Below are 6,000 nucleotides of genomic sequence, written 5' to 3' on the forward strand. Positions count from 1 at the left end.
ATACCCCCCCCCCTTTGATGTAAAACCCACACAAATCTGATCAAAATGCTCTAAGTTGATGCCATTGCTTCATACCTGAGCTCTTTGACCTAGATTAGCATTCGGGGACCCTCCGTAAGTATTCTTTCGTTCTTTATTCGCTTTTCGAGTCCGAAAGTCAACGTTTTGTTGACTTTCTGCATTGACCAGCTTATGGTCAACACGAAGTTCATGGAACTTCATAACGTGAGCATGATCACGATGGTTAGAGTCCGTAGTGACTATACCTCCTGATTACCACGTTATCTAGGCTCAGTGACGAGTCGTAGTTTCGGCCAAAATGCGCAATCTTGCGTATTTTGTAACCAAACTACTCGTGAGAATCAAAGCCGTTTGTTTTGATGCCAAATCTGTTTTCTAAACTTAGTTACGCATGTTCTAACGTGCTTAGCTCGTCACTTTTAGATTAGTGCTTATATAGGGTCGTAAGGTAAGCGATCTAAACCATCGCTTATACTTTCGAACCCGACCCATTTGGTCGATCATTATGATCCGACCAAACACATTAGGTGACCATAGCTATAATCTTCCGAGGTTATGCCTTGTGGTCACGACGTTAGGCGTTCCAAACGCGTTCTACGCGAACGACGCGTTAAGGTAGGATAAGCTACCTAAACGGGTCGTGATGGGTCACAAGCACTTAGGTTAGGTTTCATTTTAGTATGTAGGCTTTGTTAAACCATATCACACGAGTCTCCATACTCGTTTGGTTTACGAACCCGCATACTATCCGATCCATCTGATTTGGTCCGGTATATTATCATAGCTACCTATTAGGTGCCGTTTGATATCCCGTGATCTTTAGCATTATCTGGTTATTATACAAGGAATTCAAAGCAATCTCAGGTGAGTACATTGAACCCCTCTTTCACTGTTTTCTAAACTGTTTTGGGGTGAAACACATGTGCCTATCTGTTACATTCATTCTTTCCATGTTTTCACATCATATGCCTGCTATGTTGTTAGTACATTATAGTACACGATTTCATTACATTTCATGCTATGTATGCCCATTGTGTGCGTACTTAGTACATTGATTTACATTACATTCTTGTTGCATATGTTTACTCAGCATATGGACACATTGATTTACATGAACATTTCTGTTGCATATGTTTACTCAGCATATGGACACATTGATTTACATGAACATTTCTGCTGCATATGTTTACTCAGCATATGGGCACATTGATTTACATGAACATTTCTGCTGCATATGTTTACTCAGCATATGGGCACATTGATTTACATGAACATTTCTGTTGCATATGTTTACTCAGCATATGGACACATTGATTTACACGAACATTTCTGCTGCATATGTTTACTCAGCATATGGGCACATTGATTTACATGAACATTTCTGCTGCATATGTTTACTCAGCATATGGGCACATTGATTTACATGAACATTTCTGCTTCGTATGTTTACTTAGCATACTTAGTACAATTGTTTACATCACATGCCTTCATTTTGTTATGACAATTGGTTTGTTTAACATGGGACAATGCATTCATTAACATTGATCACGCCGTTCGTTAGTAGGTAGTGGTACCATAGGAATTGACAACTCCCGTTGCTGAAATCCTGGGTTTGATAGGATTGTAAGGAATGACCGAATTCGATATACATAACTTAGATAAACCTTTAATTTGTTTAAGGGTTTATCGCCATAGTCTTAAGGGTTGGATGTATGCATATTTCACAATACCGCATAAATGTTAATATCAATAGAGCATGCATTTTTCCACAGAACATAACGTTGATTTAAGCCACGTTTTACTTCAACGACTTGTTTTGTGCATATTACATATGGTTTAAGTTGATACATTTCGCTTACCGTACATGATACATTTTGGGATACACATTACATGATTTACGTTGAACATAAACACGTTGACATTGACATACACATTTGGTGGTTTACATTGAATATAGACATTTGACATGATTTACACAATAACACATGACAATTGAGTTATACAAGAACAATCTTACATGGTGGATGGTTTGGGTAAATGGTTTGAGTAACGTGAAGTATGTAATATGATGCAAACATGGTGGATACGCCGCTGGTACTTCCTATATATAAATGTTTGTATAATATTACATATCTTAGCGTTATCTAAATCATTTCAGTTTAGAGATATAACATTTTATGCAAATAACATACCTTTCATAAAACATTGTCTTATAAAACAACTTATCTTATTCAACTCATTTTACTAGGTTATTCATTTAACCTTACGTTCATCTATACATATCATCTGATATTATCGTTTTTCAAATGGTTTACAAAGCGAGACAAATTACAAGGTTCATGACTGACTGTTATTAAACATTTCTTTAAAACTCAAGTCATGAATCCCACTTTCACAAAACATATGTATCTCACAGGCATTTTTATGCTGACGTACCTACTTTCACATGTGTTTTCAGGAGCTGTTCCATAAGATGTTGATCACGATACTAGGGCGGACCTGTGCCTTAGAGACTAAAAAAAATGAAGATAGAACTAGTATAACTATGTTTTGAATTCTGTACTTCCTTTTAAGACAATGTAACACCCGTGTTTTATAAATAAAATGTAACTTTAATTTCCATGGTTGTATAACAATTAATTCTGTCCACAACACTCCCCGACGTTTTCCGCCGCGGTTCCATGTTACACGCGGTCGGGGTGTGACAGAAGAGTTGGTATCAGAGCCAATGGTTATAGGGAATTAGGTTATTAATAATGCTTTGACCTAGACTATAACTTTCTAGGACCCTAACACAAGTTATCTTGTGTTTAGAGTTTAAAACATGCACATCACCTATCCTTAGGTGATAACCACAACGAGAACTTCGGTTCCGAATCCACTTAGAAAATTAATCATCTGTTCGAGGATGATTGATTACTAGGTTTTGAACCCTCTGTTATATGGTTTTGAACCTCTTTGGATTTCAAAAATCCCGTCAAAGTTTTGGGTTAATAGTGTGAACACGTGCGAACTGGAAGAGTGAATGCCGGTACCCTGGGTTTTCTGTCTAAGGCTAGAGTGTTCGTACAAATCCACATAATCGGACCAGTCACTCTTACCTGGGAACTCTTGGGGTGAGTGTTCACTTATAGGCGAGCATGTCTTCGCGATACACTAATTCTGACCCATTTACTTTGACTAGACATTTCATGTCGCTTGTTTGCTTTGCGATGCATAACCGCCATCTTTGCTTTTGTTGATTTTGCTTCATCTCATTCTCTTCATCCAATCATCTCACTCGTTTCATTTCATGTTTTTCTCTTCTAGAATGCCTCCTCGACGCGACAACCAAATAGCTACTGCCGAGCTGGCAGAAATTATTGCGCAGCAGATGGCTGCTCAATTCCCAAATCTCTTTGCTCAATGGAACCAGGCCAACAACAACAACAATGGTACATGCAAATACAAGGATTTTAACTCGGCTAAGCCACTCAAGTTTAGTGGTTCTGAGGGAGCAACTGGGCTTCTTCAGTGGTTCGAGAGCATCGAGAACACTTTCCGTCATGTATAGTGTCCTGACAATCGCAAGGTTGAGTTTTCTTCGAGTGTGTTTCAGAAGAGGGCTCTTACGTGGTGGAACGGGGTTATGAGAGATCAAGGTGCAGAAGTTGCTCTAGCTCAGACATGGGCTGAACTGAGAGCTCTTATGATGAGGGAGTTTTGTCCTCGTCATGAACAACGAGCGTTGGAGAAAGAATTTGATGTTTTGAAGCAAGATAGTGGCGAGCACAGGGCTTGTACTGATAGGTTTGAGGAGTTGAGTCTGCTTTGCCCGACTATGGTTACCCCACTCGATAAGGCTATCGAAAGGTACATCGACGGCCTGCCTGACTCGGTACAAGACATCCTTACTGGTAGCAACCCTACCACACTCCGTCAGGCGATCGAGTTATCAGCGACGTTGACTGAGTCGCAGATTCGAAAGAATAAACTACACAGGAAGGGTGACAAGGGCAAGAAACAGTCGGCTGACAAGGAAGTTAGCAAGAAAGGTCAAAACAAGAATGGAAAGGTGTCTAGTTCATCAAAAAGGGCAAAGAAGCGTAAGGCTTCCCAAAACTATGCTGTCACTGCCCAAGCGAACCAGGCAGCTCCCAACCAGCCTCCAGCAAAGAAGCCCTATTCAGGAAGTGCACCTTTGTGCAATCAATGCAACAGTCACCATCAGCCGCAACATCAGTGCCGTTTCTGTACTAACTGTGGGAAGTCGGGTCATCTTGCCGATGTTTGTCGGTTTGCTCAGAATCGCGCAGTTCAGAACCCTGCTCAACAAGTTGCTCAGCAACAGGGTCAGGCTGCACGACCAAACTACCCACCAGGTGCTTGTTATAACTGTGGGGATCTGACCCACTACAGAAATCGGTGTCCAAGACTAGCCAACCAGAACCAGAATGCAAACCAGAATCAGGCTCAGGCTCGAGGTCGAGTCTTCAACATGAATGCACAAGAGGCACAAGCAGACAACGAAGTGGTGAACGGTACGTTCTTTATTAATAATCAGCCTGCATCTGTTCTTTTTGATTCGGGTGCCGACAAGAGTTTGTGTCATTGTGTTTTGAGCCAATACTTCGCGTGTCTAGAACGAAACTAGGTAAACCTTTGACAGTAGAGGTTGCCAGTGGTGAACCCATTGTTCTTAATTCGGTTCTACACAACTGCCAGTTGAACCTTAACGACCATATTTTTCCTATTGACCTCACGCCTATGCAACTTGGAAGCTTCGACGTTATTGTGGGAATGGATTGGTTATCTAAGCATCGCGCAGAGATAGTTTGTTCTGAGAAGATTGTTCATGTGCCGCTGTCGACAGGCGAGATCCTACAGGTTCGTGGTGAGAAGCCTGCCGGTGGTCTCAGACTTATGTCTTGTTTTAAAGCACGGAAGTATCTTCGGAAGAACTATGTGGCTTTCTTAGCACATGTTACAGTAGATAAAGGCAAAGGTAAGTCTATTTCAGATATTCCTGTCGTTCGGGATTATTCTGAAGTTTTCCCTGAAGAGTTACCTGGTCTACCTCCAGCACGCCAAGTCGAGTTCCGTATTGATCTCGTACCTGGTGCAAATCCCATTACCAGAGCTCCATACCGTCTTGCACCGTCTGAGATGCAAGAATTATCTAAACAGCTTCAGGAGCTCTCCGACAAAGGTTTTATCCGTCCTAGCTTTTCACCTTGGGGTACTCCCGTTCTTTTTGTAAAGAAGAAGGATGGATCTTTCAGGATGTGTATCGATTATCGTGAGCTTAACAAACTCACCATCAAGAATCGATATCCCCTACCTCGCATTGATGATCTCTTTGATCAATTGCAAGGCGCTTCTTATTTTTTCAAAGATTGATCTACGATCTGGATATCATCAGCTTCGTGTGCATGAAGAAGACATTCCCAAGACAACGTTCCGCACTCGCTATGGGCATTATGAGTTCACAGTCATGCCATTCGGTTTGACTAATGCTCCTGCTGTTTTCATGGACTTAATGAATAGGGTCTGCAAGCCTTATTTAGATAAGTTCATCATCGTTTTCATTGATGACATCTTAATTTATTCCAAGACGCGAGCTGATCATGAACAACATCTTCGTCTTACCTTAGAACTCCTAAAGAAAGAGCAACTTTTCGCCAAATTCTCCAAGTGTGAATTCTGGCTTAAAGAGGTTCAATTCTTGGGACATATTGTCAACGAACAAGGTATTCATGTAGATCCCTCCAAGATCAGTGCGATCAAGGATTGGGATACGCCTACTACTCCTACTGAAGTTCGTTCTTTTCTTGGTCTGGCGGGTTATTACCGCCGCTTGATAGAGAATTTCTCAAAGATTGCAGTTCCTCTAACTGCTCTAACTCAGAAGAACAAGCCCTTTGATTGGGGAGTCAAACAAGAAGAAGCGTTTCTGACTTTGAAACAAAAGCTTTGCGACGCGCCTGTCCTAACATTACC

This window comes from Helianthus annuus, chromosome 16 (genome assembly GCF_002127325.2).
Source record: "Helianthus annuus cultivar XRQ/B chromosome 16, HanXRQr2.0-SUNRISE, whole genome shotgun sequence".
Taxonomy (NCBI): domain Eukaryota; kingdom Viridiplantae; phylum Streptophyta; class Magnoliopsida; order Asterales; family Asteraceae; genus Helianthus; species Helianthus annuus.